General features: G+C 38.9%; 1 long non-coding RNA gene across 1 annotated transcript in view; it reads left to right on the top strand.

The window, feature by feature from the left end:
- Positions 1-6801: 6801 nt before the first annotated feature.
- LOC148151840 (uncharacterized) overlaps positions 6802-27694 on the top strand; it is a 140515-nt gene continuing 119622 nt past the window's right edge. The window contains exon 1 of the long non-coding RNA XR_015758979.1: positions 6802-6946. This is a non-coding gene — a long non-coding RNA (uncharacterized LOC148151840). The remainder of the gene's footprint in view (positions 6947-27694) is intronic.

Raw genomic sequence — 27694 nt, 5'->3', positions numbered from 1 at the left:
TATAACCCTTGTAATGTCTTCAAGGTGACTTTTGTAATGTAATCACTTGAAGTGTTGAGATAAGTTTTGGAATTCTTCTGTTCTTCTGCACAATAAGACTTTTTTTATATCTTTTACGTGAGAGGGCAGGCACTACTTCTAAAAGAAGGCATGTTATATGGTATGACACACCCTCGACATTTCCTCCACCATCAATGCAACATTGCCTCAACACTGCCCGTCTGACAATACAGCATACATTCAGTATGGCCGCTCTGACATTTCACAATTCCCTCTGTCCCTCTGATCAATTCTGACCTACCAACAGTGCAGTGCTCCATCTGTGCTCACTGTCTGACAGCACTCACTCAGGACTGTCCCTCTGACCGTGTAGTGGTTCTTCATTGATTTTCTAACAATGCAGTGTTCTCTCAGTACAGTCCCACTGACAGTTCAGAGTTCACCCTATCCATGCAGCCGTTCCTCAATACTGATTGGCAGTGAGGTGCTCCCTCAAATGAAACAGTGTTACTTAATGGGCCTGTTTCCACACTGTTGGGAATCTATGATTCAACAAGGCAAGGTGATATCATCTCTAAATACAGATTTTTAAAAACCGGTTAAATATAGTGATTGATCTTCTAGTCTAGTAGTGTTCACTTTCACTTCACTTAATCTTCTGAAAATGCAAACTAGCATTGAGATGTTTGATGAGCTACAGAAAAGACTGACTACTGCACATTTCAGTTTGTGTTCAGCAAGTAAATGAGGGCGTATTGCAAGGAGAACCTGTTTTGTAAAGTTGAACTATGAGTTCTCCTGTCCAACTGGTAATGCTATAATATTCAGATTTGTGTTAGACACAGCAGAGTGTTACACTGTGACCAAGCACATGAAGCATGGAGACAGCTGTATTTGTGACGACTTATCAGGCAGGCTCAGCCTTGGTTTAACAGGATGAGAATAAATCCATTGTGCAATGTCAAGTTTTTCCATCTACTCTATGAATATTGACTCTCCTCACTGTGTCAGACTTTATCATGCTGCTCAAATCCACAAAGAAGATAGCTCTTTGGACAAAGGCATCAATTCCATATATGTTTGCAGTACAGATTTGTTTCATTACTGTGTGCCTTTGCTGGAAAAATATCTAACAAATATCACTGCCTGTGCACTGCCCATATTCTTGTCTCATAATTTACTTCAGATATTTAACTAAAAGGGAAATTAATGGCCAAGAAAAAGTGATTCAGACAGTATCATCTTTGATTCTGTGGTTGAGAGAATGTATAAGAAATAAGTGTCTACACTAGATCTCCCAAACAAATTGGATTTATTTTAACTAGCATAAACTTTTACACTTAACTGAGCATTACTTTAGTGTTAGAGGGGCCCAGGAGAAGTCGTTTTTGAAGAAAAGCTTGAAAATAAATCAACCAGTAATCTATTCCAGATTTTGCGATAAATTAATAAGGTTTCAACTTTATGTGGCTGAATACTTATAAACAAACACAGCTAACTGGGCTAAAGCTTTTGCAGAATTGTGCTGTCAGCATGCCAGCTTATCAATTCCTATCTAAGACAAAAACAGCAAGGTCAGAGTTCTTCGTTAATGGATCCATGACTGTAAGCACAATGTTATTGTGATACGTCTATTGACAGTCTCAGCTGGTGCTTCACTTCACTTTTTAGACCTTCAGAATACGGCAATGCTGCTTTGCGCCACAGATATGTCTGAATAGCATTGAGTCACATCTACTATAGTGAATGCTGAACAAGCCTTATAGCCTGTTTATATAAGGTACCAACAGCTAATTAAGGGTAATAATGTAGGTGCCACACCTTGCATCATTCATTCCGAGGTGAGTCCAAATTCCGATTGGCTATGGACACAATAGATGAGGTGGTGGATATGCAGGAAAATGTGGAAGGATCCTTTGGAGCCTTGGATGGAGGTGAAAAGGGAGGTGTGGGCGGAGGTTTTACACCTCTTGTGGTGGCAATGGAAGGTGCCGGGAGTGGAGGGTGGGTTGTGAGGGGGAGCGTGGACCTAACGAGAAAGTCACAGAGGGAATGGTCTCTGTGGAATTCTGTTAGGGGAAGGAAGATATATCTCTGGTGGTGGGGTCTGACTGTCAGTGGCGGAAATGTCAGAGGAGGATGATGTGCTGTATCTGGAAATTGGTGCAGTGGAAGGTGAGGACCAAGGGGCCTCTATCCTTGTTGCGGTTGGAGGGGTGGGGTTCAAGGGTAGGGGTGCAGGAAGTGGAGGAGAAGCGCTGGAGGGCATTATTGACCACGTGGGATGGGAAATTGTGATCCTTGAAATAGGAGGTTATCTGGGATGTTCTGGAGTGGAATTGCTCCTCCCGGGAGCAGATGCAGTAGAGGCAGAAGAATTGGGAATAAGTTTTTAAAGGAGGGGATGTGGGAGGAGGTGTAGTCCAGGTAGCAATGGGAGTTGGTGGGTTTGAAGTAGATGTCCACGTTGAGTCAGTCACCGGAAATGGAGATGGAGAAATCCAGGAAGGGGAGGAAGGTGTCCGAGATGGTCCAAGTGAACTTGAGGTCAGGGTGAAAGGTGTTTGTGAAGTTGATGAACTGTTCAACCTCTTCAAGGGAGCATGTGATGGTGCCAATACAGTCATCAATGTAGCGGAGGAATAGGTGGGGAATGGTGCTAGCGTAACTATAGACGATGTTCCATGTAACCGATGAAGAGGCAGGCATAGCTGGGGCCAATGCAGGTGCCTATGGCTACCTTTTTGGTCTGAAGGAGGTGGGGGTATTTGAAGGAGAAGTTGCTGAGAGTGAGGACTTCTTCAGTCAATTGAATGAATGTATTGGTGGAGGGATACTGGTTGGATCGGCGGGAAATGAAGAAACAGAAGGCTTGGAGGCCTTTACCATGGCGGATGGACCTGTACAGGGACTGGATGTCAATTGTGAAGATGAGGCATTAAGGGCTGGGGAAACAAAAGCCATGGATGAGGTGGAGGGCATGGGCGGAGATAGTGCATCTGCCTCACCCCACCCTTGACTGCCTTGCGGACTAGTACCCACTCACTTTCCAACATGATAATTTTGTTGAACGAATGTGCAGTATGTTTGTCGTGCAGCCTGCATATGCCATGGGTATTAGAGCTCTGACAGCATGACAAACAGCCTGTGCTAAATAGTAAGTCAATACAATAGTACCAAAAGGCTTTGAATCAGGTGTCAACAGTCAGAGCATGGCAAGTCATGGATGCTGTGATAATACACAGGGGTGCTAAATGAGTTAGCACCAGCAGAACAGTCTTGAGATACAGCCTGGTCCAATCTATGAGCTGGATGTTTGTCCCAATGTGCAAAATATCCCTTCTTCAGCCTTTCAATGCTCGATGCCAATGCACCCTGCAATACAGGCCTGCATTTCCTGAATGACTTGTGAGTAACTCAGAGAGATGCCATGGTGGTAGTGAGGGGTTGCAAATGCTGGATGTCGATGGCCATGGCTGAGGAGTCAGTGTGTCTGATTTCCAGGGATTATTCTATGAGATAAAAATCGAAAGAACTGCAGAGGCTGTAAATCAGAAACAAAAATAGAAATTACTGGAAAAGGTCAGCAGGTCTGGCGGCATCTGTGAAGAGAAATCAGAGTTAATATTTTGGGTCATTTCAACTGAATTCTGAGGAAGGGTCATCAAATCAAAACATTAACTCTGATTTCTCTCCACAGATGCTGCCAGATCTATATGCTATGAGATGCTGTTTAGCCTTAGAAATGGAGGCCCTATGGAACCAGGAATGAGCTGTAATCACTGTCCACCATGATAATGGTTTCCTCGTTAAGCTTTCTCAACTTCTAGCTTATTGGCGCATTTGGTAAGATAGGAAACTGAATATTAGTAGGGTAGGCTGGTTGGGAACAATTGTTAACAAAATCAAGCATCTCCCTTAGTTGGTTGTGCATTGCTGTCCAGTGAGAAATTCACTGCACTGCTTTTCAAAAGCATAAAAGATGCAGCAAGTTGCTCCTACCATTGAGATAATCTTGCTATATTTCTCACCTGATCCTGTCACAAATCTCCCAGCCCAGATCACTTAGACCCCTACAAAAGTATGCCCTATACTTGAGTTGAGGCTAAATTAGTGTTTTATTCAGCTTTAACATAACTTCATTGCTTTTGTAATCTACATCTTTATTTACTAGATTTGTTCAGGAATGACGAACTACAATTGTACTGATAGACTAGAGAAGCTGAAGTTGTTCTCTTTAGTGCAGGGTAAGTCAAAGAGAGATTTATTCAGGATATTTAATACCAAGTAGAGTTGAAGTAAAATAATTAAAGAGGAGCTGCTTCCATGAAAGGCCAGGGCAAGGATTTAAGGTAAGAGCAAACTATTGCAGATGCTGGAATCTGTACTTAAAACAACAAATGCTGGAGATATAGATATAGAATCACTACAGTGTGGAAACAGGCCCTTCGGCCCAACTAGTCCACACCAACCCTCCAAAGAATAATCCACCCAGACCCATTCTCCTGTATTTGCCCCAGACTAATATACGTAACGTACACACGGGTGCTCCGATTTCCTCCCACAGTCCAAAGGTGTGCAGGTCAGGTGAATTGGCCATGCTAAATTGCCCATAGTGTTAGGTGCATTAGTCAGAGGGAAATGAGTCTGGGTGGGTTACTCTTTGGAGGATTGGTGTGGACTGGTTGGGCCGAAAGGTCTGTTTCCACACTGTAGGTAATCTAATCTAATCTAATCTAATCCCTGAATACTATGGACAATTTCGCATGGCCAATTCACCTAACCTGCACATCTTTGGATTGTGGGAGGAAACCGGAGCACCCGGAGGAAACCATAGCGGGTCAGGTAGCATCCATGGAGAGAGAGCAAGCTAAAGTTTCAACTCTAGATGACTTTTCATCAGGTTTAAGGTGAACAGCAAAAGAACCAAAAGTGACATGAAAAACTCATTGACTAGATAGTGATAGGGCAGTGGATACCAGTTCAATGAAAGCTTTATAAATGGAACTAAATACTGTAATTATTTGAACAAGACATAAATAGTAAGGATACAAATTAAGAGAGTGGGGAGAGACACTAACTGGATTGGTCTTCAAGTGAGCAAGCACTGAATCAACGCATTGAAAGGATCCTCTGTGCTGTCTATAATTCCATGATTATAGAGTCATGGAGTCACACAGCACAAAACAGACGCATCGGTCCAACTAGTCCACGTTGACCATGTTCCCAAACTGAATGAGACCCACCTGCCTGCATTTGGCCCCTATCCCTCCAAACCTTTCCTAGTGTGTCCTTATCCAAATGTCTTTTAAATGTGGTAACTTCCTCTGGCAGTTAATTCCTCATACAAACCACACTCTGGATAAAAGTTGCCCCTCATGTCCCTTTTAAAACTTTCTCCTCTTATCTTAAAAATATGCCCCCTAGTTTTGAACTCCCCGCCCCGGGGAAAAGACTCTTGCTATTCACCGTATCTATGCCCCTCATGATTTTATAAAACTCTACGGTCATCCCTCAACCTCCTTTGATCCAGTGAAAAACGTCCCAGCCTATTTTTATAGCTCACACCGTCCGTTCCCAACAACATCCTGGTAACTCTTTTCTGAGCCCTCTCCAATTTAATGATATCCTTCCTATAACAGGGCGACCAGAACTGCACACTGTATTCTTGAAGAGGCCTTACCAAATCCTCGACAACCTCAACGTGATTCCCAACTTCTATACTCAAAAGTCTGAGCAATGAAAGCAAGCATGCTAAATGCCTTCTTCATCACCCAGTCTGCCCGTGAACCAAATTTCAAAGAATTATGTACCTGAACCCTTAGGTCTGTCTTTTCTACAACATCATGCAGGGCCCTACCATTAATTGTGTAAATCCTACCCTTGCATTCCAAATTAAACTCTATCTGCCACTCCTCAACCCAACTACCCAATTGATCAAGGTCTATTTGTATTCTTAGATAAGCTTCTTCATTGTCCACTATATTTTGGTGTAATCCGCAAACTTTCTAACCATGCCTCCTATATTCTCATATTGCAGTGGCTCTGGAGAAGAGAAGGATTACACCTTGTTAAGGGGCAGATATGTGTTCCATTTCAGTCCTGAAGGCCAATTTATGTTCTTGCTTTGTTAAAATGATCCTCTTGTGTTTGGGAGCAAGTGGCTGGGATTTACTGCTTATCCAACTGGGGTGAGGTGGGAAAGTAGAGTACCCAGGTGTGCTTTTAGACCACTGAAGTTAATTAAACAGTGAAACTCCCCTTGGCTCTTCAACCTTTTGTAGTGAGCAGTGAATGTCCGAAGAGGGATATTGCAACATCTGGAATGCTGGAAAGCTACAGCACTGAAGGAGATGATAATGTCCACTGTACCAGTGCCATATCTTTGAAAAGCAAATTCAATAGGTCGCATAATCCATCTTTCTCCCCACAGCCTTACAACAATTCCATATGCATTTCTATCCAATTCCCTTTTGAAAGTTATGATTTAATTGCTTCTGTCATCCAGATCACAATGAATTAATATGTAAAACCATTTGTCCTATCGTTTGTATCTTTACTAACCAGGGACACAAGGTCATTAGAGCCAGGCAGGAATGGGGATTTGAGGCCACAGTCACGTCAGCCTTGATCTTAAGAAATGGGGGATCAAGCTCAAGGAGCTGAATGGCCAAAACCTACTTCTAACTTGTACGTTTGGATGGCCGTATCTTGATTTATCGCCCTTCTTGATCCCTTTCATTTTTAGTAACCATGTACAGAGGAGCCTCAGTTATCCGAAGGACACCGGGGAGTATCTAGTTCAGTTAATCGAATTCTGGATAATTGAATGCTGGATTACATAGTTTGGCCGAGCATCAGGACCTTGCGATCTTGCCGGATAATCCGATATTCGGATAATCGATGCCGGATAATCGAGGTTCCTCTGTAATACTATCATGAAACGGTTAGTCGTATCTAATTGCCATTCTTAAATGTCAATTCATAAGTGAAGCCCATTCCATTTGTTCTAACACCCGATATATGTGTCATGTTATAAGCGGGTATTGGTTTTCAGTTTGTGAGGATTGGGGTGTTTCGTCCATGAGTAAAGTTAAGGAGCAATGAAAATATTAGTCTAAAATGCTGAAGGAATTTGGAACACACTACATTTGAAAATGAAGTACTCAGTAGGAAAGTCCCATAGGTCATGTATACAACACTCCCTCAAAATAAAAGTACCTAAGTAAAATATATAACTTTCCACACTGATTTCCCTGATTATTAGAATATACCATTAAGGTCAATGCTTCTTTTAATTATTGCTGGTGCAAAGTAAAAAACATTTTAAAAATGTCTAAAGTCTCCCTTTATGCCCGTGCAGATTGTAAATACTCTTAATATTGCGATGTGATTGATAATAAAAATGCAAGACCTTAGTGTGTTGCCTTATCTTGACTAACCTTGCTCTATTCTGTATCCGGATACATAAAAGTTTAGTCAGAATGCAATGCACTGATAACGTATCCTGTGCAGTTAGTCATTTACAGTTGTCTATTGGTTGTGTGTGTGCTTGAGTAGGAACTTTGATAGGGAAGTTATGGAAATAAACTCTTGGTCATTATGTCTGAAAAACTAACATCTACAAGTTAGTGTCATGTGGCAAGACTAAGTCATCCTGGCTGTTCATGAATCTAATATTGCTTGTGAAGTGTCTCATCAGGAATACAAGTCTCATGTCCTGGGTCTCCTTTCAAGTCATTGCATCATAAAATCTGGAATTGTGACAGGTCTGATATTTATATTTTAACCATGCTACATAAGGGATGAAATAGATTTTGTTTATATAACTCGAATGGCCATGTAACACAGATTTACCTTTTTATATGAATGTTTATTTTGTGTCTGAAAGCAAGATATTGAAATGAGCATTCATATATAGTTATAATAACAGGCTTTCATCGGACATGTGATGACTTCATATATTAAGGGCAAAGATGAGTGGGGCGAATGTTTAAAGACTTGAAATCAAATTCAAGAACTTAGTTTATTTCAAGACAAACAATTCAACTTTAGCCAATTGAATCACAAAAATTGAAAATGCAAGCCATTTATTGGTGTTCAGCTAATTCCCATATAGAATATATTTGGTCTTGGGCATAAATATACCACAACTCTGATATTATTTTGCAGGCTGTGTTAATAGTAGATATGAAGAATGCCATCAGTCACATTTCTAAAAGATATTTAAATTATTCTCATACTCAGTGTGTTGTTCTCTAGCATTTCAAAATGTAAAGCCCAACCAATGTTCTCTTATAAACAGTTTAACAGTTTCAGCATGATTTTATTCAGTTCCCATTGCTATTCCAACAGTTTAGCCCCATAAATCTTATTTTCAGTTGGAATTGGTGCTATTTTACCAATAATGATGGGCATCACTGAAGCTTATCAGCAAAGCTGGAGTACACTCTGCAATATTGTTTTACCTTTTTTTGTAAGTTATTGGAGCATTCAGTTTTCCAAACCCAATTTTGCATTGATGAAAGGAAGTTCAGCTCCTACCAATACATAGTCAGGGCAGACAGTAATAACAAAGACAAGAAAGTCATGCATATATGTAATACCTAGTAATATCTCTTGAAATCCTAAAATAGTTTACAGTCAATGGAGTACTTTTTAAAGTATAATCATTGTTGGAAAGTAGGAAGGAAGAGCAAGACAAAATAGCAATGCTTACTTTATGTCTATGTCTAATGCAACTGATGCTAACCTGCCAAAATTGGATTGAAGTAGATGGTAAGTAATTACTTTCAGGAAGTGGTTGCATTTTGCAATGCCTTCAGACCAGCTGAATTGTTAATGCAAGTTATGTAACTTTTAAGCAAAGTCCGTAGGCAGTTTAGCTGATCTCATCAGAACCCCCGATTATGCTTTTAATTATTTCATGTGAGCAGAAAGCTCACTGTATGATCGGTTATTGTTCAATGTTAAACTTTGACCAGCAAGCGCAGTGCTAAAAAATAGGTATGAAAACTCACCATTTGCTGAGGTGCAATTCACAGATGACAACCTGAATCAATATTAAACCTATTAAAACCCACCAACTTGCACAGAATCAAGCTGAGGACTCAACAATGCTAGCTTTACAAGTTTTACAGAGTTGATATCCCTGAGGTTTCCTGCCACCTGTACAATAGTCTCCAGTTAGTAAAATAAAATTCAACACCTGCAATAACAGCATTTATATTGCATTTTTAGAACAGTAAAAGGTCCCAAGGCCTTTCACAACAGTTTATTAGACAAATTTTGACACCGAACCATATAAAAATGTTGTGGTGGCTTAAGGGCTTGTGTGAAGTGCAGGTTTTAAGAAGTATTTCAAAGGAGGAGAGAGGTGGGGAGATTTAGATAGAGAATTCCAGTGTTTATGACCTAAGCTGCTGAAATCATGGCTACCAAAGATAGATAATTAAAATTAAGGATGTGCAAGGGACCAGAATTAGAGGAGTTCAGAGAATGGCCCCAAGAATGTGCAGAACTTCACTCACTGGTGTCCAATTACTTATTAAATCGTAATACTAACAGCTGGATATTTGTATTATATGCCAGATCTAAGATAAGAAATGTTTAGGAGGTTTATGTGCTTATAGCCTTTTTTTTAATGTCACAGTTCAATTTTCCAGTTGCTATAGTAACATATGCTTGTATTTTGACAGCTTTAAAAGAAATTGGGAACTTATTTTCAATGATGATTACAATTCATAAAACAATACATGTTCTTTGAGGAAAGGAAGTTTTCATATGTTACTACAACAATTCTCTGATACATTGGTACAGAATCTGAATTTCTGACCATAGTACTGCTCCAGGAAAATTAACCTAGCCTCACAAATAGAAACAACTGATTCAACTTCAAGTTAAATTCAGGTACGGCTCAAATAGTAATGTAGAAGAGAAATGGAACTAGAGTCACTACTAAGTAGCTAATGTTAAATGCACATCATGTAACATAGGGTAAGACTATATTCCTTCTTGGCAGTTTTGGCAAAGGGTTGAATTTGGGGGAAATGGTGAAAATTAAACCAAGCAACTGATAATTTCTAAATACAACACAAATCCACAAACCTTCTTCTAAAATATTTTGAGGTATAATTCCAATCAAACATAGAGAATGGACCATGATAAAGGAACAAGCTGACAGGCTGAGATGAAGGAAATCAAGTGGGAGGAAGCTAATGTGGAGTGTAAATAGTTGGACCAAATGCTCTATTATTGATAAGTAGAATGTTATTTTGTCTTCCTTTAAAAGTTGCTTTCATCTAATTTCTGTGGTGCCTTCCAGAAACAAATCGCATCATTGATTTGTACTATCTATAGAGAACATCATCTAGTTGGAACACAAGCCAGGAACTCAGCAATTTGTATCAGTTAAATTTAATGGACTAAACATTGTGGGATAGACATACTTGAATCAGAGAAGATATGATGGGCTGAAGGTTCACCTTCCCCACTGTGCCATTCGAAGCTTATATGTACAGTTATGTTACATGTACAGTCAACTATAAGAACAACCTTACAATTATCTCACCAAGACAGTTTAACAAGCAGGTCAAGTCAAGCTCAACTCTGTCTTCTCATTGCATCTTTTATGAAATTATTGACCATGAAATGCATCCAAATGACATATGCATAGAATCTACAATACAGACATGGATATTTGACTTAACAAGTTCAATTTGTTGCCTTTCAAGATACCTTACTGCCTGAATTCACCAATTTTTGATTGACAAAGTCTGAACCAATCCCAGAAATATGTTGATGCTGCATTTATATACAAGTGTAAATCAAGCTGTCACCATTTCAAGAAATTATTTTGGTCAATGTGATTTCCTAAAAGCATTATATTAAAGCCATTTTTATCCAAGTAAAATGAGCTCAACTTTCTTAACGCTTTCTTATACCGTAAATTTCTAATACCCATAAAGCCATAAATCCATAAGACACAAGAGCAAAAGTAGGCCATTTAGTCCATTGCATCTGGTGCGCTATGAAACGAGGTCATGGCTAATTTATAAAGTTTCAACTTGACTTTCTTGTCTTATCCTCATAATACTTCATTCTCTTACTGATTAAAATACTGTTTGTCTCACCCTTCAATATACTTAATGACCCATTAAGTCTCAGTCTTCTGTGGTAAAGAATTCCACAGATTCACCATCCTTAAAGAGAAGAAATATCTCTTCTTAAATGGGCAACTCCTATACTCTGACATTGTGCCCCCTAGTCCTAGTGAGTCACACGTGGAAAAAAAACCTCTCACCTTCAACCCTGAGAATCACATAAGTTTCAATAAATTTGACCCTCATTGTTCTAAACACCAAAGAGTACATGTCCAATCTACTCAATCCCACCTCACAAGGAAATATATCCATACCTGGGATAAACCCACTGAACCTTCTCCAGACTACCTCCAATGCTAGTATACCTTTCCTTAGATAAGGGGCCAAAACTGGTCACAGTATTCTAGGTGTGATTTGATTGGTGCTTTATGTCATTTTTGTAAGACCACCCTAATTTTATACTCCATTCTCTTTGAAATAAGAGTCAACATTCCATTTGCCTTCCCTATTACCTGCTGAACATGTATGCTAGCTTTTTGTAATTCATGCTTAAGAACCTCCAAATCCCTCTGCTCTGTAGCTTTCTGCAGTCTTTCCCTACTTAAGTAATATTCAGTTCCTCTCTTCTTCTTGCCAATGTGCTAAACCTTATGTATTCCCACATCATATTCCATCTGTCAATGTTTTTTACGCACTCACTTATTCTGTTTATATTTTTCTACAGACTCTTTGTGTCATCCTCACCACTTGTCTTCCCACTTATTCTTGCATCTTTCACAAACTTGACGATAGTGCATTTACTTCTCTCATACAAGTCATTAATATATATTGTAAATAATTGCAATCCTAGCACTGATCTCTGTAGCACTCCACCAGTTACAGGTTGTCATCCTGAAAATGACCCCAATTACTTCGATAATACTCTATCCATGCAAATATACTACTTCAACTACCATGGGCTTATGTTGTATTAAGTAGCCTTACGTGCAGTACCTTATTGAATGTTTTTTGGAAATTCAAATATATTAGAGCTATGGCTTGCCTTTACCTATCTTTCATTATACTTCCCAAAAGGATTCTTATAAATTTGTCAGGTAACGTTTCCCTGTCATGATGCTATGCTAACTTTGCTTGCTTATAATACTATTTATCAATGCTCTGCTACTACATTCTTTATACTAGACTCTAATATTTTTACAATAACAGATTGCTGACTGGTATCTATAGTTACCTATGTGGTTTTATATGTTTCTTTCCCTTTTTAAATAAACGGGATGACTGTGACTTCTATTTTCCTGTCCCTTAATCAGAGTTTCAGCCCTGGTTTTAAAAGTTGATAGAGTTTTGTCCCATAACTTGTGTGGTAGAACTTCTGTTACTTTTACTGTCACTTTTTGCAAGTTATTTTCCTTCGCATGGTCTTGGAAGGATATGTTTGGCATGAGACTTTTTTCTAAAACCAGTACATCTGTATTTAACCTCCATCCCATTAGTAATTCTGCTGGTGAGTGTCCATTATTCAACTGTGTTGCTCTGTAACTGAGTTGAGCTAATTCCAAGCATGGATTCTTATGTATCAATGTGTTACTTAACTGGTCTTCTTGTCTCTCTGTTCAATTGAGGATGGAGTGGAGAATTTTTATTCAAATAATACATCTTGAAATTCTCATTTGTAAATTGACAACTATTCTCCAATACTAATTTTCCAGAAAACAGTATCACAAAAGTCTTTTTCAGGTCCCTGATTGCTGAGACTGTTGTAGTTGAATGCAATCTTTCCCCTTCAATTCATCTTAAGTAATAGTTGATTGGGACTAAATACACTTTCTCAATAATTTTTTTAAAAATCCATTGCTAGCCTTTCATATGACCTTTGTGGAAACTTGATAAAATCATTGATTCAGTTGACCCTTAGTTCTGTATGGTACCTGTTTGGGTTGAGAAAATGTAACCATTTATGCCTTTAGTAATGTGTGGCCATCTCACTAATTATTATGCTCTTGTTCTGCATAGTGTTATGCCCAAATGACCAGCTGGAGTTTCTGTAGCACTTCTCTTTGCATCGAGTTCGGCATAAAAATTCTATGTTGTTACATCAATAGGTCTTCCACTGTTGCCAAGTGTTGTTTTTGCTCATGGCACCTTTTCAGCACATGGTCTATTGCATTATATTGCAACCACTCATGCAGGTAGAGTTGCCTAACCTTTGTACATTCCTTGTCAGGTTTTTGAGTTGAATGTATTTCTCTGCCCTCAGTTACAGGTAAAGTGTTGATTATAGCCATAGAACAGGACTGTACTTCTCCAAATATCAAATCTCTCCTTCTCTTTCATCTGCCTTCAAGAGTGTATTAGCCAATACGTTTGTTTTGTCTGGAATATAAGCTTTACCAAAAGTTGTATTTCAACAGCCCATGCCTGGATCTTGGGACTGCATTGAGGCATTGTTTAGATATATCTCCATTCTAATAATATTATCAATAGCTTATGCTCCATCTTGACCCAGAATTTCATTCCCATGATGTAGTACACAAACTTTCACATCCTTATGTAACTGGTAACGATTCCTTATCTATGACTGTATACTTCAGTTCAACCGCTGTGAAAGTTGTCAATGTAAAATAGACCATTTTTCATGTTTCATCAGCTTTCACTTTAATAAGGACTGCTCCTAGACCTGTGAAAGATACATCTGCAGCTACTACAGGAAACAAGTCTGGGTCTGTAATGTACCAAAACATCAGTGGAAAGTAACATCTCTTTAATCCTTTCTAAAACGTCAGGCTGTTCCAGACTCCAATACCTTTGCAGGCCCTATTTCAAGAATTTTCTTATGGGTTGACTAAGTCTAACTAAATTGGGGATGAACTTTTCCACTTGATTCGCCATGACTAAGAAGTACTGTACCTCACTTACACACGTCAGTGCCGTTTACTCACTGATGACTTGTCTTCTTTGAACCTATTGTAATACCTTGTTTTTGGATAATGTGTCCTCAAAATGTAATCATTGTTCTGCAGCATTGGCACTTCTCAGTTTGTTTAAGATCTGCATTCAATCATGCTTTTAGCAACATCCTTGACCCCTTGCTCGTGTTCCTTTTTCATTTTATCATGCACTAGGATGTCTTCCATATGACAAATAGATCCCTGTTTCCCTCTCAGGATTCCAGACATTGCCTTTGAAAAATCTGTGGTTCAGAGGAGATATCACATGGTTTACAGTTCCCACCATGCTTGATCTTGTGTTTTAAGCCAATAGCACTGCCTCGCCATTAAGAAAAATTGTCTGGATTATCTCAAGGTTTTTGGTTCCTGCACACGCACCATCCCTGCAGCTATTTGTTCCTTATCATTAAGTAAGACTATTCAACACCTTATATGTACAATATGGTGACACTCCTTTATTTACCTCTGTACATAATAGTTTCTCAAACACAGCTGTCAGTGTCCAAGACATCTCTCTTCACATGCTCATTCTAGAGTGTTTTTTTTTCTCACACACTGATGCCAGAGGCATCTAATCCACCACATTATCCTGATTTACCTGATTCTCATTGTATCACAGCATTAACTCAGCAAGCGCAACAACAGAATTTATTAAACATTCCTTAGACTTCTGAGTGAGACAGACAATCCCTGGTTCAGAACTTACATGAAGCACTTTAAGAATTTTCTCAAGTTGCTCATTCACTAAAGTACATGTATGAGATTATTTCAATTTTGCATTAGAATAAAATGCAATGACATAGCAAAACTGATACATCCAAACCCTGAACATTATTGGGGTGTTTGAGACATGTGCTGATTGTCCTTTGACAGCTAGCTTAACCTTATGGTGCCTTTGTAGAGCAAACTACTTTCTTACTCTGGAAACCATATTTGTTTAGTGTAACTAAACTTTTAGGAATCAGAATGGTATTGACAGATTTGGGCTGGAACTTTGCTTTGTGCCTTTAATCATATGTTTGTGTTCCTTGAAACATTAGTATAAGGAGCATTTGAATGAACTCTGTAACCCTGATCAGAAGTTGCACAGAACCTTGTGACTTGTCTGACATTCTTACAATATGCTTTTTTAGCATCAGAGCTTGCCAAAGAACAGAGTTAATCAAAGTTCATCACAAAATGTACAAGTTGAGAATTTGATGCAGAGAAGGAATAAGGAGCTGGTATTCCTCCAACAATTGCGAGAGTTAAATAATTATTTTTAATTCATTCGTGGAAGTTGGGCATTTTTGGCTGGCCAGCATTGATAGCCCATCCCTATTTGCCCTTGACAGGGTGGTGGTGAGCTGCCTTTTTGAATTGCTGCAGTCCACTTGCTGTGGGTTGATCTACAATGCTGGTAGGGAGGAAATTCCAGAAGTTTGACCCAATGACCATGAAGGAACAGTGGTATATTCCAACTCAGGGTGCTGAGTGTCTTGGAGGGGAACTTGCATGTGGTGGTGTTCCCAAGTACCTGCTGCCCTTGTCTCTCTAGATGGAAGTTCTGAACCAGGGATTGTCTATCTCACTCAGAAGTCTAAGGAATGTTTAATAAATTCTAGATGGAACCACAACGATGTGGTTGACTCTCAACTGGCCTCTGAAATGGCCTAGCAAGCCACTCAATTGTATCAATTGCTAGAAAATCACAAATAATCTTTAGGCAGTAAATACTTGAAGCTTTTCCTGTGCTTTGGTTCTTTTGCAAGTTAGTGTGTAGAAAACAAAAACTCACAACAAACTAAAAAGTAGATGTAAATAATCTAGACTATGTTATGACAGTGTAAGGTATTCTGGACAGTTTGAAGTGTGTGTTTGTCTACAACAAGACTGTACAGAGTGAACACATCTACAATACCTATCTCGGTCTCAAATCTCTCAAACTCAGTATCATTGAGTTGGAGGCATTCTGACACATGTGAGGCAGTGGGCAACATCTGGCCTATAGATTTTTTCACTGAGGCACAGGTTCAGAACAGGAATGGTGTGACTAAAACCCTTCAGAGACTGCGGACCACAAGTGAGATAGAGAATTAAAATTTGCGGGAAGTGGGCGGCACGGTGGCATAGTGGTTAGCACTGCTGCCTCACAACGCCCGGGTTCAATTCCCGCCTCAGGCGACTCTCTGTGTGGAGTTTGCACATTCTCCCCGTGTCTGCGTGGGTTTCCTCCGAGTGCTCCAGTTTCCTCCCACAATCAAAAAATGTGCAGGTTAGGTGAATTGGCCATGCTAAATTGCCCGTAGTGTTAGGTGAAGGGGTAAATGTAAGGGAATGGGTCTGGGTGGGTTGCGCTTCAGCGGGTCGGTGTGGACTTGTTGGTCCGAAGGGCCTGTTTCCACACTGCAAGTAATCTAATCTGATCAATAAGGAATGTGCACTTGTTACCTGTGATGGTAAGCAGAAAGACTACCAGAAGGGTAGCCAGAAAAGGGACCAGGCCACTTTAGAGCAAGATGCTATCCAAAGGGGAGAAGAACAGGAAGCATGAAATGGTTGTTAAATGAGGATTCAATAACTTTGAAGACAGATACCATTTTTAGTAATTAAGATTAAGATTTTTACTCAGTTTTTTGTCTGTCTGAAACCAAGATAAGGGGTTTCACAAATAAACTTGAAAGGATATTGGGGAGAGATGGGTGGCTGGAGGTGAGGTGTTGCTGGTTGTTGGAATACAGCCGTTATTGTTACATGTTCAGTCTAACAAGATAACGTAGAGAAGGCAAGAAGCCTTGTTTGGAAATTAATAGGAACTAGGAACTGAACTAAAGAAAAATAGATCAACGGTCATAAACTGTAGATTACTACCAAAGTCACATAGAAATTGTCCTTAGGGCTAAGAAGATTGGGGATGTTAGGACAAGGCAGGAGGAGTGGTGTGGATAGAAGTGTTCTCTGGCATCAATATTGGGAATAGAAAAGAACTGTCCGTTTAGTATAGACTTAATTTGAACTGGGGGTATGATTTTAGTATCATCACTGTACCGTGGTACATGCCATAATGACATCAAGTTTTCGGTCTCCACCTTTCTGTCCTCTTGCAGCATGGCATGCAGCTGAAGAAAGTGTGCCACAGTACTTCTAGAATTTGAGCCCAGAGTTGCAATTGGCTGTGATTGCAGTGTACCTATGTAGATACCAGGTGCTACTTTGAAAGTTCAATGAGTTCTTTGGTACTACGTAACCATGTCTTGTCCTTATGTTTCTGGACCGAACATAAATAGCATATGTTAATGGAAAATCACAAGTATATTCACCATCTCACATTAACTGGGGAACAGGCTTTGTGGAATCAGGAGTTTGGTGGGTTACTCAGTTTCTGATTTACTGTTATCATTACAGTATTTATTTGGCTGGTCTAGTTAATTTCCTGGTCAATGGCAACCCTAGTGATGGTAATAGTGATGACTCAACAATGCTAGTGCTATTGAATGCCATGGGGAGATGGTTAGATTCTGACTTGTTGGGGATAGTCATTACTTCAAACTTAGACTGATCAGTAAAACTAACATTTGTACTACATAAGTGTGAATGTCATCCGGCCTTTCTGCATGTGCACAAGAACTGCTTCAGTATCTGTGGAGATTTTAATAGCGCAGAGGTCCCTGAACACTTTGCAATTATCAACAAACATCCCCACTTCTGACCATACCATGAAGGAAAAAAAATGATGTCCTCATTGATGGAACAGCTGAATATAGTTGCCTTTCAGGAACTCCTGGGATAACTCCACCACCAATGTTCTGAGATGATATGACTGGCCACAATGATCTTCTCTTGTTTTAGTTATGATTTTAAGAAGTTCCTCATGTTTTCCATTAACTTAAACTTCATGAGGGCTTGCAAATGTTTTATTTGTATTATGATAGGTAATTGAATGGAATGACTCTTTACCTTGCTGTGTATACACATGAATTTTATATCTGATTAACACATTCAATAATTGATTATGCAAAGTTTACCACATTGAAACTCTACGTCAATATGTTAGGAATATAGTCGCATCCTAAAATGATGGTTGTAGTTGCTCCAAATAGTCTTGGTTTCTTCCACATTAACTCAAATTACAGTCATTTAAAGCTGTTTAGTATCTCCTGCTTGAATTGCTTCTATTGGCAATGGCAGAAATTGCTGGTATTCAGAATAATAAAGTAATTTGATACTGGAAGGAAAACAAATCGATTTTCTATAGTCTTCAAGAGGGATAGGATGTATCAATCTACATTGGATGGCAGATGGATTTGCAGGGACCTAACTCTACAATTTGTTAAAGGTGCAAAGGAGATTTATTGGGATTATTTCAGGGATGATACACTTTAGTTATGTGGAAGGACTGGAGAAACTGGGATTACTTTCTTTAAAACAGTGATGTGGAGGTGCTGGTGTTTGATTGGGGTGGACAAAGTTAAAAACCACGTAACACCAGGTTACAGTCCTACAGGTAAGATTAAGGGAGGTGAGAAAAAATATGAAGGGTTTCAACAAATTAAATAAGAAGAAATTGTTTCCAGTTGAAGGACAGTTGACAACTCGAACACACAACAAAACAACCAGAGGGAAGATGTGGAGTTTTTTTTTATTGCAATGAATTGTGATCTAGAATAACTTCCTGAAAGCAGTAGTGACTTTTGGATAAACACTTGAAAAGAAAAATAAATTGCACATAATAAATTGCAAAAATAAATTGCAAAAGTTTTGCAACTGTTTGAATGATTTTTCAATAAGTTGGCACAGTGGGCTGAATAGTTCATACCATATTATAATCCCCAATATCAACTAGGTTCAAACTATCTAATATGGACTGAGACAAGTTAAGGTCAATTTTATCAGTCTACAAAACTGTATTGAAAGAATCTAGTCAAAGCATGTCCCCTTGCACCAATATGTTAGAGGATATATTTTTGGGATTAATTGCCTACCAGTATAATGCAATGTTCTATTGACAGCACCATGGAGGAAAGAGCAGGGATAATGGGGAATAACTGGATAGTTCTTTCAAAGATTTGTGCAGACATATAGGGCTGACTGACTTCCTTCTGTGAGATGTGAATACATCCTACATCTTCAAGAATCTGAACTTTTAAGTATTCAATTAACTTGACCTTTTGATCTTCCTGTTGTAAATTCTGCACATAAACTGAAGTTACACAAACACAGAAGCTGAACAGAGTTTGAACATGAAAGTGCATTCTTGCTACTTTTCTCCAATAATGGAAAAGCTGTTTACAATGGAACAGAATAGTATTAATCTAGTCTATGCCCCATGTCATAGAATAAAATGACAATGCTTGTATGAGCATTACAGGGACTCTACCTACCTTTGAGATAGACTCTAGGCAGGTCCAGAGTGAATTTCAGATGTATTTTTGCAGGAAACAGAGAGAAAAATGAAAATACAATAAATTCATTTGCAGGGTTAATTCAAGTGTGCAGCACTTCTTGATTTTTCCCATTGAACCACAAAAGAAAGAAGAACATGAATTGGACTGAATATCCACTGAGACAAAACTAACTGAGCTGACAGACTGTATACAATACTAGGATAGAATGGGTAAGAGATCTACATCTAACCATGAGTAGATACTTAAATGGGGAAGTAAATTCCAGTTTCTCTATTACCATGTTGGTTGTCATATATGTTAACTCTCGTATTAGGACACATAACCCAACTTAGAAAATATGTAGAAAGGCAAAGATTCAGAAACTTACCTTGACCACACTCCCCCAAGTGTGATGGTTTATCTAAATGCAAAAAGGTTCCTAAGAGATGGAAACAGTTTTTTCAGAGAAAACAGTACAGTTTTGAAAATTCATTTACTATTTTTTCTGAGTTCTGAATAATAGTATATTATTAAGCCTAAAGGAATTATTAAAAGTTAATTCATGGAATGTGGACATCACTGGTAAACCAAGAATTTATTTCCCATTCCTAATTGTCCTTCAGAAAATGGTGGTGAACTGGCTTCTCCAATCCAAATGAAATGTTTGCTATAAAAACAGAAGGTGCTGGAAAAGCACCGCAGATCTGGAAAATCTTTGGAGAGAGTAATGGAGTTAATGTTTTGGTCCAATATGACACTTGTATGGCTTTACAGGCCATTTCAGAGGACAGCTAAGAGTCATTGTGCTTCTTGAGTCACAAATAAGCCAGATTGAGCAAAGCTGGCAGAGTTCCTTCCCTAAAGCCCATTAGTGGACCACACAGGTTTTTGGAACCATCCAGGTATTAGGATTGTCACAACTACTGGTATCAGCATCATGTTTTGACTTTCAACCGAATTTAAATTTCACTGATGCTGTGGTGGGACTTAAACTTAGGTTTCTAGATCATTGGTCCATGCCTTGGTATTATCATTCTAGGAACATGAGTACTAGAATCATAGAATCCCTAAAATGTGGAAGCAGGCCATTTATCCCATTGATACCACACTGCCCCTCCAAAGAGCATTCCCCCCAAGGTCCACTCCATCCCTGTAACCCTGCATTTCCCATGGCTAATCCACCTAACCTCCACATCTTTGAACTGTGGGAGGAAACTAGAACACCCAGAGCAAACCCACATAGACACAAGAGAATCTGCAACTCCACACGGACAGTTACCTGAGACTAGAATCGAACCCAGGCCCCTGGCTGTGTGAGGCAGCAGTGCTAACCACTGAGTCATCGTGCTGCCCCTGGAAAGGCAATGGTAACATCACTGAACTAACAATCCAGAGTAATAAGGTGTAGTTGACTGCTGTGGATTGAACCATCATATTTTAAACTGAAACACTCGATATTTGAAAAGGTCAACCAACCAGCAGTATAAAAATTCTTAGTTCATGTATCACTGAGGTCACACCTGGTATCTGATCATGACAATATCTGCACATTTTAGCATGCTAGAAAATATTGAAGTCAACATGCATATCTTTTGCCATCTGTCTCCTTTTTAAAATGTAACTCATGGAAGGCTAGGTATGATTCATATATCTAGTCATGTGTAACAAACTGTTTAATCAGCTGGTGCCAAATTAGCAATCATACAATTGAATAACTCACTTTTGATGCTCCTCTCTGAAGGAACTTCTCATTTTATGAGTGAATCATCAGACAAAGTAAACACAGATGGTGAGGCATTGTTTGAATGCAAGTAGGAGAGTGTGACAAGATAAAATCCTGATAATATTTCTGAAGGCAAAGTGAAGACTTTTTACCCAACTGACTAAACTTATGGGTTTAAAAAAAAACTATTGATTAACTACATATAATTGTGAACCCACCCAATGGCACAACAAACATTTGCTATGTTTAGAAAGGCTCAATAATTAAATGACTGAATTTGTTCACATATGTATTCATTTTTGTCTCAGCATTATGTCAAATAAATGGTCATAATTGACTTCAACTTTGCCAAGAGTTTGTGATGGCATGGAAGTTAATTTGTTTGAAGTTAACGCAACTACAAATAACTTGAATTTTTGTGACTCATTATTGGACACATGGATTCTTCCTCATTGTTATTTTGGGTGACATTTGTTTCACTTGGACATAAATTTAGTTTACTTGCATTACATGGCCATGCATAACAGGCCAGGAAATGGAATATAATGAGATGCCAAACAAAAAGACATGGTTGAAATGGTTAAGAGGGAAGAGAGAGTAAAAAGATTTCATTGCTATCTTTATCAACTTTGATGATAAAGCAAACATAGATTTAATTCATAAAACCCAATGTAATTGAATCTTTTTTGAAATATTTCAGTCAATGACATTCATAGATTCCAAAAACCAGAAAGAGAGATAGCAATCATGAATCTCCAAAGAATTATTGAAGGCAACAAATTTCATTTGAAAGTGCATTGGCAGGTTTTCTATGGCATTGCCCTCGGCAGTCTTGGCGTTGGTCTCAATGTAGAATTATATAAACACTTATAGAAGCTGAGATTTGTTGTGAATGGCCATCAGGACCCTGGACCAATCTGATGATGATGTTATGGAGTAGCATATTACTGAGCCTAAATACCACACTGTGGGTCGAGTTCAAACACGAGTACATTACAGAGTCTGAAGGACACACCAGATCAGACTACAACATGAACATGAACAAATGATTAAGATAGATTATTCATTACCTAAAGTAATCATAACTCTGAAACTGATATATCTATCATTACCATGTCGAGCAGTGTTTAGTATGAAAGTATAATAAATAGCATAACTTTGAAGTCCAAGCCGAAAGTCAGTTCTTGACTTTGTCATCTCTTTGTCTAGTCTACAAAAACCCAAACTCATAGTGTGGCGTCAAACCACTCATTTTACGATTATTCTATGTTCTTCAGCTTGAGAATGAATTTGCAACAATTTTTTTTGTTATGGGGAGAAAAACAATGATCCAATAAATAAATTAGATCTCAGAATTCATTTTTAAAACCTCTTCAGGTTGTCATTGAATGTCCAGTTATAAAGTTGCAGAAGAGATGAGGAGACAACTTGTATCCATTGACTTTGGCAGTGGTGAGTAAATGTACAGAGATCAAATGACCAAATAGCTTCAGAATTCAAATCAATTATTAAATCTGTATGGAGAGGCTGCTCTGATAATTCTAGTACTATAACAACAATTGTGTGTTTATAGCCTTCTTTAGCCCACCCACACTCTACAATCTAACTTCCCATCCATCACAGTGTTGAGTAAATTAGACAGTAGATATAAATAATCAAACCAAGCACAGTAAGCACTTATAAATAGAATATTTATTTTCAATGTGGTTTTAGACTACTGTGTTGTACTGCATATCCTGCTCAGCATGAACCAATTCAGTTGTGCAACAGTTGATGGCCCTCTGTACGTGGAATACAATACAAACAAGACCAATAATTTTTCTTCAGAAACTTTAGGAATTTTTGAAATTGCTCTCCTTATAGCAGATAAGAGTTTTATAGATCTGTTTAAAAGCATGAAGATTTTTGATAAGAGTTAATGAAACTAAACTCTAAATTAGGATGGGAAAGTCAGGAATCAGATTTAAAAGAATGGAAATTGACAAAGGCACAACAAGAAGAAAGGAGGGAAGATTTTTTTATGCAGTAAGTTGTTATTGGGAATGTGCTAGCTGAGAGGAGGAGTGGAAAAAAAATTCATCGTAACTTTCAAAAGGGAAGTAGACAAATAATTTGAAAGTGGGAAGGAAGTTGCAGCAGTGCAATGGGGAACAGTGCATGGAGTGGCATTAATTAGTTAGCTCCTTTAAAAGACCAGCACAGTTATGATGGATTGAATTGCCTCCTACTGCACGGTATGATTCAATAACAACACTCACATCCCTCAAGTATTTTCTAATAAACCTGTTCAGAGATATTATTACACATCTCTGGAACAGGCAGGACTTAAACCAGGGCCTCTTGGTTCAGAGGTTGGTGCACTACCACTGCACCACAAGAACCCTCTCATTCATAACCTTGAAACTTTTGGGCTAAATGAGAGAAACCTGGTAAGAAAATAAATTAATATCAATAACACTGGTGAGGAGGGATCCTTACCTTTCAACACAAGAGTTTGGTGAATTTGGCAGGACATTCCTGTTAATCAAGTAATCGCTCCCCTAAATCTGCAGCAACACAACATTTGAGAATCATACAACCCCTATATTGTAGAAGAAGGCCATTCAACCCATCGAGTCCACACCAATTCTCGAAAGAGAACCCACCCAGACCCATCGTCTTACCATATCCCTGTATTTCCTGTGTCTAATCCACCTAGCATGCATATTCCTGCTCGTTAAGGGCAATTTAGCATTGCCAGTGCACCTAAACTCCACCTCTTTGCACTTGGGAGGAAACCAGAGCACTTGGAGGAAACCAACACAGACACAGCAAGAATGTGTAAACTCCACACAGACAGTCAGCTGAGGGTGGAATTGATCTGGGTCCTTGGCACTGAGTTACAGTGCTGCTGTAACAAAAAAGTGCGTAAGAGTATTTTACGTTAACATTATTGCATTATAATATTGAAAGCACTACCATGGTCAAATTATCTGCATATGTTGAGGAAAGTCACAAAATTATTGAAATTTAGTAGTTCATATTCATTTTCTTCATTTTCCAATTTCCTTGATCTTTGCTTTGTGTTTTATCAGTCCTTTCTAATCTGTTAAATAGGAGTCCTGTATCAGGCCTCAATTTCCTTCCTTCAAAAAGACATACACTATTACAATACTTGGCCAAGAAATTCAATTGTCTCCAATTTTGTTCCTATGGTCCAACAGCCAATGTGAAAGCAATCTGTCAGCAATTGTTGGGAACACTGGCTCCAAAATGTGTAAGTGAGGTCAAGTATTGTATCCAATCAGCAATGACCTTCAGTGCTTTTTTAGTGAAGTTTCCAGGGAGCATGTCACTGGAAAAAGCTATTGATCCTAAAGGTGCCTGAATAAGCCACTACAAAAGGAACCAATGTATATTTTCTCTGCATATGAACATACACACTCTTCCTACTGTCATGTAAATTTGCAATGACTTGATCATAGTTTGGAGAATCTTAGGGATTGCACTGGCTTGACACACTGAAAACTGAAGTGGCATGTGTTAGATACCTTCCCATGGATTGTCACCTCGCTGCAATGGAAATGCTTGTGTTCTATCAATCCCAGAGCAATACTGTGAGGAGTTCTCAACTCCTGGCAGGGCCACCCATGATGGTAAGATCTGAAAGGAGGTACTAGACAAAGTACAATCCAATTGAAGTCCTTCATGGTGATCCAGGCATAAATAATCATGTGATATTAATGCAGATGAAGGCTGCAGTATTAAGGAGATCCCTGTCATTGAGGTTTCCTTGCTACTGGAACTGGATCTACCTTCTGTCAAGGACTGTGTATCTGCTGGTGTGTATCAGTATTCCCATGCTAAAAAAGATGTCCCACATAAGGTGCCCATCTAAGGAATGTAACCCCTTCCACAAACAACAGTAGTTCTTTGACAATCAGTGAGAAGTGACAGGAAGTGAGATCTGGAAGTCCTTAGCTTTGAATAGGCATCTAGGCAATGGAGCTTTTGGAGTACCCGATGTGGTCTCCTCTACATTGGGGAGACAGGCCACCTACTTGCGGAACGTTTCAGGGAACACCTCTGGGACACCCGCACCTACCAACCCAACCGCCCCGTGGCTGAACACTTTAACTCCCCCTCCCACTTGGCCAAGGACATGCAGGTCCTTGGCCTCCTCCATCGCCAGACCCTGGCCACACGACGCCCGGAGGAAGAGCGCCTCATCTTCTGCTTAGGAACCCTCCAACCACATGGGATGAATGTAGATTTCTCCAGCTTCTTCATTTCCCCTCCCCCCACCTTATCTCAGTCCCAACCCCCGGATTCAGCACAGCCCTCTTGACTTGCAATCTTCTCCGCCCCCTCCGGCCTATCACCCTCACCCTCACCTCCTTCCACCTATCGTATTCCCAGCGCCCCTCCCCCAAATTCCCTCTGCCCTAGCTTTTATCTCAGCCTGCTTGGCACACCAGCCTCATTCCTGAAGAAGGGCTTATGCCCGAAACGTCGATTCTCCTGCTCCTTGGATGCTCCCTGGCCTGCTGTGTTTTTCCAGCACCACACTTTTCAACTTTATTTGGTAAGGAGCAGCAGTCCAAAAGCTAGTACTTCCAAATAAACCTGTTGGGCTATAACCTGGTGTAGTGTGATTTTTAACTTTGTCCACCGCAATCCAACATTGGCACCTCCCCATCATATTTAAAAAAAGCAATGCAGAAAGTTGAACCCATAAATCAGGCTGCTATTCCAATGTCACAGTGTTCTGCTCTCACAGGTAGATGCAACAGTTTCCATGGCTACTATTCCAACGAAAAGCAAATGAATTCTTTTCAGTTCCCTGAACACTTCTATCTCTCAATTAACATCATAAAAAATGGATTACTTGTCATTATCACATTAAGACATTGTGGGAGGTTTCTGTTGTAAATTGATTGTCATACTTCTTCAGTGCAATTAATCCACATGGGTTGCGATATCCTTAGGTTGTCAAAGTTGTCAGAGAAATGTTTCTTCTTTTGTTTCATATGTAAAGATTGAAAATTGTATAATTGTAGAATTGTAACTTCTTCATGATAGGGTATGTAAACCCATAATGTTTGTTTCTATACTTGCTTCATGAAGCAATAGCACTTCATTTTTGATACAAGCCTTGAAATCAAATGTCCTTTAATTTCTGGTCAGTGTAATGAGTGAGACAGAGGATGAAACAGTTTAAAGAATGGTGAAGTAATGCATCAGTAAACAAAGAAAACATGCTCTCGCCTTTCAAAAAGTTTAATTGTTTAGCAAAATGTTCAAAATGAGTCTAAGTAGCATGTTACAATGTATTACTTTTAGATCAATCTATGGAAGAATGTATTAAATTAGAATCATAACATTGTGTGAAGTAATCTTTGAAATTGTGATCAGTTTAAATGCATTTGTAAATCTGTTTTATTATCATGGAAGAAGCACTGCTTCAAAGTCAGATTCTTAGAAATGATGTATCAATTACTGCAGGAGGAGCATTACTTGCTGCGATTATGACCTTCCTTAATCTTGGTGTCACTTGACAAAGGAGAGAGATCTACCAGTTTGGGGTCAGTGAAGAACTGATTGTCTGACCTACATTTTTTGCAAGGTTTGACTCTCTTTGCTGGTTCACAAAACATTCTCTGGACCAAAAGTGCATTAAAAAAAAAGCTTTGTGCGTCTTGCATGAAAGAAAATGGTGACAATGTTACAGGGTCCTTCTTGCTACCTAAAATAATCAATAGAGTTCCTTACCATCTATTACTGATGGTGATGCAGTGTAACCTTGGATAATGAACTTGACCTTTATCACACTGTAAACAAGCGAGAATCTATAATCTTTTGCATTCAGCATGTGCATATGAAATTTTATTGGGTTATCTCCTAACAGATTGCAGTTTCTGGAAGCATTGCTGTGAGAGAAACAGGTCTGCTCTGTTACGACTTGCTTTTGTATTTTCAAACCCTGCTGTTTTGTTGTAAAATATATTGCATTGTGCTAATTGCTTTCTCAATTGCCTGAAGTTAAAAGTACACTTTGTTCACATTTCACAACCCAAGTTAATTTAATTTGTCATGGCCCATTGCAATAGAACGCTGGAAAGCAAGACTCACTATTCCTGGGGTCATCTCAAATTTGAAATAAAAATTAGTCAAGCTATTCCCAATTTTCTCGACCAACAAACTCAGGTTTAAAGAAAATACTGACTGGGTTTCTGCACTTTGCAACAGAATAACTGGCTATTGCAAACAGATTGTCTTAAACCAATGACAAAAAGTATGAATTGCTATTTTATAGCTCTCTATAACTTAAACTCTACCCCTTCTTAAATCTACCTATCACAGACAGACAAATACAAAGATAGATAGATACAAAGATATTAAGGGTGGTAAAAGTAAATAAAAAAGAGAAACACAGTTGGATAGCATTATTCTGTACTACAGGATTTGATTATATGTTTTCATAGAATTTCTACAATGTAGAAACAGGCCATTCAGCCAAACAAGTCCACACCAACTCTGCAAAGAGCATCCCACCCAACCCTACTCTATCGCTGTGAC

This window comes from Chiloscyllium plagiosum, unplaced genomic scaffold, assembly GCF_037043375.1.
Source record: "Chiloscyllium plagiosum isolate Xiang-an unplaced genomic scaffold, Cpla_swu_hap1 HiC_scaffold_2, whole genome shotgun sequence".
NCBI lineage: Eukaryota > Metazoa > Chordata > Chondrichthyes > Orectolobiformes > Hemiscylliidae > Chiloscyllium > Chiloscyllium plagiosum.
Note: the sequence above shows the minus strand (reverse complement) of the source record. Positions and strands in the feature narration are given on the sequence as shown.